The 13,879-nt window shown below is 38.6% G+C and overlaps 1 protein-coding gene across 1 annotated transcript in view; it reads right to left on the bottom strand.

Annotated features, from left to right (window-relative positions):
- LOC137255720 (sodium-dependent dopamine transporter-like) overlaps positions 1 to 7,976 on the bottom strand; it is a 54,631-nt gene extending 46,655 nt beyond the window's left edge. Inside the window, exon 1 of the mRNA XM_067793218.1 lies at positions 7,827 to 7,976. The gene's annotated coding sequence lies outside the window, so the exon portion shown is untranslated. The remainder of the gene's footprint in view (positions 1 to 7,826) is intronic.
- Between the last annotated feature and the right edge of the window lie 5,903 nt (positions 7,977 to 13,879).

Below are 13,879 nucleotides of genomic sequence, written 5' to 3'. Positions count from 1 at the left end.
TTTGGCGTATAGCCTGATAGGTGTTAAGTTCAAATTGCATGTGGTCAGTGACTGGAGTTATGTGCTGCGTATTGACATTAGTAGACAGGCAGGCAGACACATAGGTGTCATTTAAAACAAATATTGAGTTTTGTTTGTGACAGAGACAGCTTGTTCACAAACAGCATATGTTTCAATGTTACCATAGACATGTATTTAAGCATGTGAGCAATTCTTAACAATGAAATTAGTATTTCTAATGCTGCACTTTCTTGTAAGTTTGGTTTGAAATCTGCTGGCATGGGACCAGTGTATTTGTATTACTGCAGACCCAAGATGATTGTAATCACGAGAAACATCTCTTAATCTCCCACTTTGACCGCAGCGATATCCTTGGAAGCATCACTTGCTTTGTTTTTACCGAGTCGCCTTCCCGGTTCAAGCTAATACTGATCACTGCCCATGCCTTTCAGCTAGTGAAACCACCTTTTCCCCTAGCGCTGGTTGAAAATTAGTGAATCATTTGAAATCCGATTTAGCGAGGTTTCTTCAATCGTGTTATTTTTCAACTTAAGCTGAATTTGCATTTGTTTATAATATGTTACCATAAACTCATACCAAAAGGAATCAGAATCTGCAAAATTGTCCTTTGCATTACATGTGACCTTCATACATATTTTCTTTATGAGGAAAGGATTGGGTATAAGTTATACAATTTAGAACACACTAGAAATAGGTAATGCTAGAATTTTGACAAACATTTCTGCAAGAACAACTTGGGTACATCCACCCCAAAATTTATACGCATATTCGAAATGGGACCGTATGAACATTTCATAAATTCTATTCAATACAGAACGGGATAATACACAGTTGATTTAGGTAGAAAAGATATCAGCTTTGGAAATTGTTTCTACAATATTTTCAATGTAGTCACACCATTTTACTGTCTTTTTAAAATGTCAGAGAGAGAGAGAGAGAGAGAGAGAGAGAGAGAGAGAGAGAGAGAGAGAGAGAGAGAGAGAGAGAGAGAGAGAGAGAGAGAGAGAGAGAGAGAGAGAGAGAGAGAGAGAGAGAGATGTAATATCTACTAGTTTGACTTTTTTTTCACACATTTGTATGTTCATTTCTTTTTGTGGGAAAATGTGGGCCCATCCATTCGTCCTCAGTAATATATACTATTAGAATGATGGTTCTGGATCACGTCTGAATGATTACTTTGTCTGTGGAAAAACCCTGATATAAGCCACTATCTACCCAATGAAACCTTTGTAGCCACCCTCCCCTTTTATTCCGCCCCACTACTTTTCGTTCGCACACCAAATGTATTGGTCAGTCAGTTATGGTGACCTCAGCAAAACAATTTAACGTGTATCTTCTATGATCTCTTTGAAGGCCTGCCCGGCTTGTTCTCTCCCTTCTTCTATCCACTTTTTTCTCGTCTTCACTGACAGTGGTTCATTTACAAGCCTTGGATCGCATTTCTTGTTTCATGTTACGGTAGTTGGTGAGTTCTGAGAGGACAAAACGAAACCCCTCTTCTGAGATTTTATTGTCAGTTAACGCAGTGGAAATACGGTCGTCTAATGTGTTGAACTTGGCATCGGCTAGGATCAACGCTTTACGTTGTAGTTTGCATGATATGTACTTGGGGGTCAAACCCACCAACCCCATCGATCCAACAACGTTGGTATTTGTGCCTTTCTTCCCAACTTATGTTAAGACGAGACATTAGTTTGAAGGTATCGGGACCCCGAGATAGAGGTCTAAGACGATTATGATAAGACTTTAATGATAAAATTATAATCTTGTTTGGTGAAAAATATGAAGTTGAAACATTTTTGTTTCCGCTCTGTATCTAACATGTTGCCCGTCTGACTCGGTGTTTGTGTAACATATACACCACTATCTGGGGTGAAAGATGCAAGAATGAAACCATTGTTCTTAATTTTGGAGACGTATCAATCTTTATCAAATGAGATGTTAGGTGTGGTGAAGGTCATGTTGATGAACCATTCAGGCTCCTTGAAGGGACACCAGTTCATACACGTTCCAAGTGTTGAACATACACGGTGTCTTCCTCATCGTCCTGATCGAACCCCTTCGTGTCCTGTAGATCGCCAAGCGTGATGTTGGGATGAAGACTGGTCATTGCTATCACAAGATAGTTTCCAATTGTCTTTCTGTTAACCTCTCAGGGGTGCACTTCAACCACATAAAATGTATGTTGTTGGGAATGTGTTTGTAAGAGGTATCATGTCTTCCACGGTGATATCGACCTCCTGCAGACTGGTTTGGGAATTCACCCGTACATAAACAGAACAAATGTGATATTGGTGTTCTTTGACCTACAGAAGTTTTATTCCTTTCATGATTTCGACTTTGCGTGCGGGTGGTTCACTGAGGAAAACTTTAATAACTACCTTAGAATTTCTCGGTATATTTTCCATGACGTTAACTATATTGTTGAATTCAGATATCAGTTCCAATTCCGCGTTGTCGTGCCCAGGTTTACTCAGTAACATGTGGGTTGTTAAACTCGAGTGTACGTTGACTATTACAGACTGTTGAGACTTCTAGACGTAAGCCACTAGTAGTGTTCCATCGTTTCACCAGCATAGCCATCCCAGGTCCTTGAGCACTTGTTATTATCGTATGTGCAGCGTCACGCTGAGATATCCTATATTAACAGGGTTATGTTTTATATCAAAGTCGATATTGTCAACTCCGGGGTGATGCCCCGTGTTTATCTCTTGTACTCAACAACTCAGTTCTACCATCGTTGTACTTCTCAGTCTTCACCGGTAATGCTCTCAGCAGTGTGGAAGGGTGCTCACCTTCTATGCTTCATGGAAATTCCAAGTGGAGCACACACTGTGAAAGAAATCAGTGATGATTTACTGAAATAAGGTTTACTATGTAGGGACTTTGCTTTGTCAAGTAATGAATGGTGAGATGATCGCAGGTTGTGGTGTTGCTTTCACCGTCCAAAAAGTTGAACAACCCGAAGACTCAATGGACGACTGGAAAATGTTTATCCGGACATGTCTAGAGGGTTTACTCATGTAGGCACTATCCACTTGAACGATTCTATTTGGATGTGCTGAGCTCGCAGACGCAGGCGCGTGCCAGTATCATAGGTAAGGGAATGGCTTATGACAAGCAGAAACAGTTCATGGCCAGCGTAGAGGATGCTATCGCCAGCCTTACCAGGACACGTTGCAATACACATGGTCAAAGGTCGACTACGTGTTCGAGATTGGATTGTATATGGTGATATGTACCTGAGGATCAATGTGGGCCACAACAACAAAATCATCATCGCCATGGTCAATCAGAAACTGGGTTTCAACCTCGACATTAACGTGACTCACGTCCCACCACCCATGCATACCTGCGGAACAGGGATCGTGGCACCGCCTCTGAAGCCCAAGGTTAAATCCACACCTCCACAGCCCCTTTCCGCCTCACGTGCAGGCAATCAATCAGCAGCATATTAATGATAAAACAGTGCTGGTGATCAGTGGGATCGCTGTCGGTTGGGGTCTTATTTGGTTAAAGATTTCTTAGCCACCATATACACCAGCCCGGGCATGGTGACGATAAAAACCAACAAGTTTTGACTGAACCATGTGACCAATTTAGACAATGTGCTCAGATACTGCCAAGAATGCCTCTCAGGGCTTCGGCGGACTTATCGGCGAGTTTAGGCAGCGTCTCTCCGAGTGATTTGATGGGTGGCACGAGTGATATCAATCGCGTCCAGTTTGGCTACGTTGTCCACGAGAGACCCGCAAATGGTTTGCATGGCCCTGTCCAGCCCTTGCAATTACCGAACGGTAAATTCGTATTCAGACAAGGGTTTTATCCAGTACATGGCCAACAGATGCTGTCCGATGTTTCTTTTGTACGTTGATCTATATCTTGGTCCTACTTCCCCTTTCTTGAAAATGACACCACATCCCCAAGCATCCGCTCTGTTTAAGTACACAAATCCTGCCTTAGCCATTTGACCAGGACTCTGTTTCATCTACATCGATGAAGTCACACACAGCTCACACACACACACATACACACACACACACATACACACACACACACACACACACACACACACACACACACACACACACACACACCCATCCCCATGTGACGTCATGAATACAAAATGGCTGAGCAAAGTGTGCTCAGTCAACCTGTGTACAATAATTCCACTTCCAACTGAACTTCATATATCTAATAAGTTAATTGCAATGAGTACAGCAAAGACTGGACTTCTTGGGATCAATATTATGTGTCTGATTGTGGCGTTCATGCTAAACTGCGGCGTGGTATATCTAGCTTACGCCTGGTCTAGAACACGCATACGTCATATGAGTGAAATATTCTAAAGTGCGATGTTAAATTCCATTTCTCCTGACCTGATCTGATTTCAATAGCAACGGAAGTGACGAGCAACATGCTGGGAATGAGCTAAATATGTCAACATGACTTACCTTGTACATGGCTTCCAATCAGTTCGCATGCAATACATCTGTGTGGAACAGCACTACGCTTTTAGTCATTCACTACACACATCTTGTGACATGTAATATGACCACAGATCCATCTGTCACTTAGGCATATGAATACACGAATGTTATTATCTTTTATCACATACTATCTGTGCCAAATTCACCATCTTAGAACCTCTGCTTATTAAGGTATCAAGTGAAAATATCTGAAGTAGAGTAACTATATCGAACACTAAATAACATTGATAATCGCATCATGCGATGAATAAAATATCAATCGATTAAAATATTAGTGAATCTCTATCATAACAACATTGCCTGCAACAGACTGAGTTATAGAGCAATGGACAGAATTATATCAACTTAGAATGGAATACTCTTGTCCTGTTCGGTAGTGAGTGAGATTACATCAGTATGGGCGTGGAGAATATTTGTAAAAGAGCTGTGGCTACGATTTTAAGAATATTATCTCGAAACTTCCATGTCAGAGAAAGAAGCTAATAGCTCAAGGAACTCTTCTTTTGGAGAGTATACATCGACATATTTAATATTTCAGAACATTACGCAATACCATGCACACTATATGTTCAATATGATTAATAAAACTGGAAACATTCCATAACTAAATGGGTTATACGTAAAGTCATTTGAAACATGTACCTTTATAGATAGTGCAAGAGTTTTATATTCTAAACCGTTTTTCTTTCTACCATTACGCACATTCTACTAGCAAGTGCGTGAACTCACGCGACCTTTTATTCTCCTGACGTCAAATGTGAGTTAGGTTGGCCATAATGCTTAAGACCAAGCGCTAAAGTAACCTAAACCGCTTTTCTCTCGTTTTGTACATAGTAAAGTACTCCTCATCAGTTAAAAAGCTGAAAAGAAATAAAGCTCCATGAATAGATTTAATAGTGTTCTTTTAAAATCCCCTTGAGGTGTTACTTCCCATACTGATTAAACTCTTTAACTTGACACTATCGTCTGGTTTTATACCAGAGGATAGGCTAATAGGAATGGTATTAAAGCTTTATGCAAGAAAAAAGGTGACAACTTACTAACTCATATCACCCCATTACTATTGCTTTGGTAATCTGTTCACAAGAATTTTAAACGTTATATAAATAGACTAACGAAATTCGTGGAATCTGAAAATACCATAATACCTGCACAAGCCCATTATCGAAAAAACTATGGATCATGTCTTCTTTATGTCTTTATTGTTCGGTGTTTTAAAAAATGCAAACTGTGTGTCTATTGACTTTCCTAAGGCATTTGAGTCTGTTTGGAGAGCTGGTTAATGACATAAAATGCTTATTAAGGGAGTGTCAGGCAGGTTTCTTACACTATTAAAAATAGGTACAAGGATATTAAATCAATGATACTTCTCAACAACAAGATCTCACAAGTTATTCCTAGTAACTCTGCTGTAAGACAAGGAGAGAATCTCTCCCCTCTGTTGTTTGCCTTCTTCATAAATGATCTTGAATCATACTTAGTAGACAGTGGGTGTCAGATTTCTATGTAACTCTTTACCTTCAACTTGTTATATAATTGTACGCCGATGATACAGTCCTGCTCAGTGATGATCCTCATGATCTTCGAAAATCCTTCAATGCATTTTATTGTTGCTGTAATGAATGGAGGTTATCTGTTAATTTATCCCAAACTAAAGTTGGTTTGGGTAGTGGTCCTGCGAAGTCATCTGACTTGAAACTTTACTATGGTGTTGAGCCTCTTGAGGTAGTTTACTCTTATTGTTACCTTGGTATTTCCCTTGATTGTATCATTGTTACGGTTAAGAATTTGCCGTGACAAACGATGTAAGAAATTCCCTGTGAACCAGCAAAACAGAACAAAGACAAGTCATAAACGTTCCAAATTCTGTATTATTGTAAATCCTCAACCTTTTGTTCACCCAAATAAGTCTTAAGGTCAGCATTAACACTCTGCTTGAAATCTTCCATCAACACTAACTGTCCCAAACCATCAAAATCTGTGACCTCCTTAGGCCCACACCACCTATCAAACAGTTGTTTCCTTTTCTCTTTCTGTTTCCTTCTCCATCTCAAACGTTTTCATTTCTTTTTCTATTTCTATCCTTTTGAGTTCTATTTCTAATTTTATTCATTTCCAGCTGGTCTGAATATTCCTCTGGCAACATTTCCAAAACATCATCTTCAAAAACTCCCTCATCAATATAATGACTCAACACAATGTTCAAAATCTGAAATTTCCTCTTAGAGTTTTGTCATCAAGTTTGAGATGTGAAGAAATCTGCAATAAATCTGATTTCCTCAACTGAGCAATTGTCTCAGAGTCTGTTTCCTCCCGTCCGAAGCATAATTATGTCTTAAACATTTTGTTGGACAATCAACTCCCGACAGTCTCCTGTTTTTTGTTGTTGTTTTTTTAAAATCACAGTTTAATGTTGTATAGGGGGTGATGTACTCTTTTTATGACGTCATCGAACACCTGTGTGACCTCATTAAGCATAGACTAGTCTAGCAGCAAGACCTCACAATGAACTGAGAGAACACTTTGTTGATGAGTGAGTTAAACACCTGGCTGACTCCCCTTGGGAAAAGGTTTGGGGTGACTCACGCTGATTGAGGGGTTAATGACCACGGAAACCGGGGTATAATCATGGCATCACACCATGACATAACGCCATTATTTTGGACCAATCAGCGTAGAGCAACTATTGAACTCATTTTTCAGTACCACAAACTAGTTTCACCCGGTTTCCATTTGAACTATAAAACCTCCTCTGACAATAATTTGAGGTTATCACTAACTACATGTCTTCATACAAAATGTTTATATTTTCCACACTCAATAACCTATTCTATCGCATGTGGAGAAAATCTGTTATCTCAAAGCGCATGCTGTTGAGGCATAGTGAATTACACTCTCAGCCTCCACACTTTCCTCGGCTCGCTCAGTCAAGGTGTAATATGATACCTTCAGTTGTACTGAAAATCTAGTCTATGTCACAGTCCCTAAACCATATTATTTTCCGTACAACCTAACCCTCCTTGCAGTGCTCGGGCTATAAATGAAGTTCAGATTTCCCCCAGATCTTGGGATCCTTTTCATTTAAGACAGGTTTAAGTGTTACTATAAGAATTATATATTCAGACTAAACAATAGTCTATTCTAACATGTGCACACATACATGTAAAAGAAATTCGATGGGTTCAGTTCACGGGTTTCATAACACATTTGGTAATTACGATAAAGATCAATGTTCATCGCCCGATGAAAATTGTTTAAGCTTGTCTTGACCATTACCAAACCAACCCAACTAAATAGAATGTATTTCAAACTTACCGGTATGCCACCGTCACATTCCATATTTGAACATCCTATCCAATCCATATTGTCATTGTATCTTGCCTTGTAATGCTATAAACGCAGGAATCAGGGATGATACTGAGATGTTATACCCAAATCTCATATGCGCGTGTGATTGTATTGAATGAGTCAACCACGAGAACACATGAGACTTATATTCACATCTGTATCATGTGTCCTCCCGCACAAAGCGCTCTCTGACAGTGCAACACAGCTTCTCAGTGAGACAAATGAGCGCAAAAGGTTAGCATAGACTTGCACAAGTCTCTAGGATAATCAAGACTGCTTATAAATAGAAATATTCCTCTAATGGGTTGGGGTAGACTGCCCGCGCGTATATACACTATTCCAAGAATAGAATTAGTATACAGTACAGGGACGGGTTTAACCTTTAGAGCAGCCTTGAAGCAAAGCTCCTCTCCCACATAACTCCCAAAACATTGGTCACCCACATTTGCGTGTGTGGGAGTTATGTCGTGCCGAAGACAGTAGGGAATAGCCTATCAAGTTTCAGTCGACTATTATAGACAGGTGACACTCAAACGAGTGTGTTTGTTAGCCCGGCTCTGTCTCACATACAGATTGTAAACAACCCGTTGCTCAGGCACATTAAAGGCGATGACAATGTTTGTGCTAATGCACTTTCCAGGTTGTAAGCGTATTGTGTATATGGTTGATTCTTCTAAACTTGCCAGTAATTGGTATTAAGTGTACAAAATTTGGTGAAGATGGGTGAAGTGGTTTTTAAATTATCCAACGAACACAAAACTGACCCTTCAAAAAGACCAATTCCCAATCTGTTGCCCCTGAAACAGAAAACAAAGTTGAAAACTTGAAAACAATGAATTTTTAAAAAAAATCCCTCAAAACCCCATTAAGCACATCTACATGATTCGGAAGGGCAGCCTAGCAAACCAACAACTGCAGTATTAAATCTGTTTTTCAGGAATTAATATGCTGGTTATAAATAAATATTATTCAAGTTAAACCCTAGTGTATGCATATCATGCTTTTTCAAATACTATACATTGTTCATTGCAGATATTTTCGTGTGACGGATGACATTATTGATATGTTTGTGTGAGAATTACCAAATCAACAGCAACTAAACATAAACATCTAGATCGAAAGAAGCTTTTACGAATGTGTATTTTCTGTATATTTTGTTATTAATTCAGTAATGATTATTACTGGGCCACTTTAGTGTTTTGAATAATAAATATGGTGGGTCGCATTTCGTATGATACATGATCCAAATTTTTAGGATTCTGGTAGCAGGCTTGTCCGGGAATTATCTGTCCTTGACTTCCGGGAGACATTGTTTCGAAGGCATTCTACAGTGTTGGCGATGGTCATAAGTGCTTATACTTTCGGAAAACAACTGAAAGTATATATAAAGGCTAGTTGCCGTGTTGTGAGCGACACAGACACAGATTCACAATCATTCACTGGAGTTTCATTGCCAACGCTTTATCCGTCAACGCCTGATCTACTGCTGTCAGACCGCTCACTGTGTTCATTCTGCTCGACTGTTTCTCTCTCACACTAAGACTTTGGTGAGTTTGCTATACTATATATTGTGTGAGCCATTGCCTTAGATTTTGCCTCATTTGTATTGTATTTGAAATCTGTATTCTGAAATTGACTTGTGACTTTGTATACCTTGCTCTCGTTGCTAAATAATAATAATAATATCTGAATATTTTCAAGTTGTCTTTGTTCTGTTTTGCTGGTTCACAGGGGGTTTCTTACATCGTTTGTCACGGCAAATTCTTAACCGTAACAAAGTAAACATGGCTATTATAAAATATGTTCTTCGGTGTCTGAAAGATGTTTTCTTCTCTTCCATTTGTTTTAAAGAAAACACACACCATTGTGATATTTATTGTATATTTATAAGGGAATGTAACCATTGTTGAAATTTGTAAAAAATATCTACTATTCAACCATAAAATCATTTTATACACGATAAACCCTTTACATAGGCAAAAAGACCTCGAGTTATTTCCACTCTTCTTTCAGATTATACTTTGAACAGTGTGTGATGATACTGTGGCAGTCATTTTTGTATCACTGAACCATCACTTGCTTGAAGAGAAAATCTATGTCGAACCGTCGCCTTTCACAACATAAAGAGTATGTTTCAGTAAAATTATCATCATCCTTTAATAAACCATATTGTATAATCAGTATTAATATTAGTTATTAGTATCAGTATTAACATTAGCGTTTAGTTATTGGCATAAAGAGTATATAGTATATTTAGTATTGTATTCCAATCAGTTATTGCTTTGAAGGAATTTAATTAGGAGGTGATACAACACCTTATAGATTTAAACACAGGTATACATGGGTTAGTCACTGCCCTATCAGCCGCACTGTTTCAACCAGGGCATATGTGCTGGTTGAGTGGCTGACCCTGTTGTTCTACCCAGCTGTGTATGCTGACGATATAAGTCTAAATTGACAGACGATATATGTCTTCAGTTGTACAATGAAAACTCCGGATAGACATAGGTTGCTGCAATTATGTAGCATCGCTGTCACGTCATCGTCTTTGACGTCATAGTAACAACAGCAGTAGACATAAATGCATCATGCTTTGAAATTCACATGATACATACACGGCTGATACATTTGGCCTTGGATTGGCGTCACCTTTGGCGCTCATTTGGCGTCCCATTTGGCGTTGCATGCAAATTCCATAGTCGACTATAATAGGACACAGATTTGAATACATGTACAATGAAACTAAGTTTCTGGTTTGATTCTTAAACATCTGGATTCACGGATACATTATTCATACATCAACATGAGCGTTTACAAAGAAGGTGAGGTCTCTATTGGTTAACCGTCTGAGTGAGAGAGGGAGTGAAGTGAGTGAGGGAGTTAGTTAAATTTAAAGCCACATCGTGACAATGAGTATTGTACATCCAAAATTAAACTTAGTATGAATATATATCAACGACGGACAGTAAAATGCCTAGATCATCACAGATATAAACCTAAAACTAGCAGTAACATGTAATCATAAAATCGTAAAACCATATCTCTACCGAGCAATACAAAATACATATGGGTTTTAGATCGCCAAAACCTGAGGGTTCACGACTCTACATAACTGTCTATAAATAACACGTCCTGATAACCTTGATACAACATGCGCTCTCAGTTTCAACTGTCCGGATCAGAGCAGCTAGCAGGTTAAAAGTGAAGATAAAATAGAAAAGATCGTCCATTATGTATACATGTACTAAGAAAGACATATATTGTGAACATATTGCAGTCAATGTATTTTAAACGTTTATATTTCACCCTCACTAGAAATGATACAGATCCTTCCGAAACCAAAACATAACGAATTTCTCGTTTGCTGGAAGTTTAGCTTTTAGCTCTTGGTAACACTGGGCAAACAATTCTCTTTCGCCGAATGCGTATTTTGACACTAGCAAGTTCGGTTGTAACGGTGGCTTAGCGGATTGGCTATTGTCAGAATGCGGAACCACCAAAGGGACCCGTAGATGTATCCGGAATGAAGTGGAGATTTATCGGAATGAACATACTGTTACGGTTAATAATTTGCCGCGACGAAAGGTGTAAGAAATCCCCTCAGAGCCAACACAATGTAACATAATATAATATTGAATATTTTGTATTGAACAGAAAGCAAAGACAAGATGCAAAGATTCACAATAGAGGTTTCATGTACAATGCAATGGAGACAGATTTTAAGTAACAGGTCACAAACATAATGCCAACTCACCAAAGTCTTGGTTTGAAAGTGAGAAACGGTTACACTGAATGTAACAGGGCGAGCAGTCAGGCAGCGGTTATGTAGGTCAACCGTTGATGAAGACTGATGAAAGCCGAATGATGTACTCAAGTGAATCCATGTGTGTGTCCATGTGGTCAACATAATAACAATGCTTTTTATACACAGTCACTGATTTCTGAACATTCGAGCACATGTGCCACCATCGCCATTAAGGTAGAATTTTCTAGTAGTATCCCGGAAGTACGCACAACTAATCGAAACACATAATCAAAGGGAGATACCTTTTAAGCCTTAAAGTACGCTGTCAAAGTACGAAAGCACTGAACATTTCTGGTGCAGAATGTAACCTACAACGACAGTCACTCAAAACATTGTGACCCGATAATAATTACCACAATCAATAATCCAATTTACAGAAAATACCATCTCGTAACAATACACTGAAGATATCGAGGATGATGAGCCATAGTCATCGTGTATTGATGAAGAATCTTTTTAATGTTTGCTATGACTGTTCTCAAATTTATGGATCACTTCCAATGTTGTATAAATTTTAAAAGAGCAATGTTCGCAAAATGTGAACAAAACCTACTTTTCTCAGATGTTATTTGTAGTAACATGCAACCCTGAACTTTGAAGTCTGGTAGAAAGAAAACCCAGTTAGGAACATTATCATGACATTCGTGTATTCAATATCATTTCACGTTATCACCACACGCAAACACAATGCATGCGAAGAACGTGCACAACGTTGGAGCCTCTTACACGTGCATGGAGTGCCTCATGGGCATAAACGGTTTAGGGAGCATGTTACATATGTTTTATTTGTTAGTCATATCAAATACATGTCAAGCTATTCCAAATCAAGCATACACAAACACAATGTCATAGAAGACATTGAATTATCCGACTCTCTACACACTAGACTCTGTATTCCATTGTTGGTTAAAACCTGGTATCAGTTCAATGCCGAACACAGATGAAATACACATTAAACTGTGTGGAAAAGAGTATCCAGGCCATATGTTACCACTGTAGTTTCACTGCTGTGAATGCTGCGAGACATGCCTGGTAATATAATGCAGAAACTGTTACATTACTGAACCACTGAAATTCAAGCTAATATCGGTCAATGTGGTTATAATCCGTTGACTTTAAAGTGGCCAACGTCTCCTTAAATAAATAATTCTCTCAATAATACTAACTATCTGCTTTCAACGAACCTACCATATAATTATTTAAAATCAGATTGCATCATGGAATTAAATAAATCCATTAAATTAACTTTCGCGCCCTCTACCCGCCAAACATTGTTCCAAGCAAACCCAATAGCAAACCCCATGTCCCTGGAGTTCGTTTTACGAATAGTATACACACAACCTGTGACTGAAACCAGTTCGGTAAACACCAGGAACACCGCGTGCGTCATTTTTCTATGTGCAGAGTAACTTTTAACACTTCATATATGGCAAGTGTTTGGAAGCTGTTCACCCAGAAGTTTCAACTGTCGATTTCAGGCAAATCGTAAAGGATAGTTAGTTGTGGTTTTATGCATCGATAGCTGTAGGAAGCTGAAATGAGTGTATGAATTTGTGCCTTTAAACCAAGCATTTAGGGTAGTATGAAATATAGAAACTAAACACGGTCATTCACGAGTACATGGGTATTTAAACCTGAGTCATCAATGAACAACGTTTACAATGATGTCAGATGTTGTAAATATATGGATCTTCCTATGTGATAAGTGCATACCACTATATTATCATATTTTAAGTATCAATATAAACCAAATTATCCAATTACTGTACTGACATGATACTACTATTCTAAAATATCTAGCAATTTATGTGACTAAAATGTGTAATGTCCGTACTGTAAATCTTGCTCTTGTATAACAAAGCACAATGTTTGATATATTTATGTAATTCTACTACAGGCCTCACGGGCCATCATCTTGGAAACAGTCTGGGTTATAAATATATGAAACAGCTAATCATATTTGCATATTTGTTCATATTCTTCCACATGCACTTATATCACATGGCTTGCGAAACAAATGGAAATTCAGCGGCCAAATGTTTGGTACATATTTAACGTACACGGTGCGTTTTGCAAAAGAACCGGCGGTAGAGATGCACAATGACAAGATATAGTGAGGACTGATTCCAATCCTGACTACGACCCATGCGTGATAACTTTTGAATTAAGTATATGTTAATATATGAAAGGCTGCCAAACAATGAGAGAAGATTAC

The sequence above is a fragment of the Haliotis asinina genome, chromosome 11 (genome assembly GCF_037392515.1).
Source record: "Haliotis asinina isolate JCU_RB_2024 chromosome 11, JCU_Hal_asi_v2, whole genome shotgun sequence".
Classification (NCBI taxonomy): domain Eukaryota; kingdom Metazoa; phylum Mollusca; class Gastropoda; order Lepetellida; family Haliotidae; genus Haliotis; species Haliotis asinina.
Note: the sequence above shows the minus strand (reverse complement) of the source record. Positions and strands in the feature narration are given on the sequence as shown.